The following is a 211-nucleotide window of genomic DNA, read 5'->3' on the forward strand; positions in this document are numbered from 1 at the left end:
GCCCCGCCTCCTGCCCCCACTCTCAAGTCACAAAGGTCTACGGCGGCTCGCTGCGTGCCGGACGTGACAAATGAAAACCGCACGTCCCACCAGTGGCCTCGCAGACAGACAGCGCCTCGAAGCAATGGCAGGGTGCCAGCGCCCTTCGGCCGCGGCCAATAAGCGGCTGCTGGGCGCCGCGCGCCGGGGAAGGGGCGGGGTGGTAGGCGGG

Source organism: Mirounga angustirostris, unplaced genomic scaffold, assembly GCF_029215605.1.
Source record: "Mirounga angustirostris isolate CCGP_5_RB_7025 unplaced genomic scaffold, mMirAng1.0.hap1 SCAF_11, whole genome shotgun sequence".
In the NCBI taxonomy this organism is placed as follows: Eukaryota; Metazoa; Chordata; class Mammalia; order Carnivora; family Phocidae; genus Mirounga; species Mirounga angustirostris.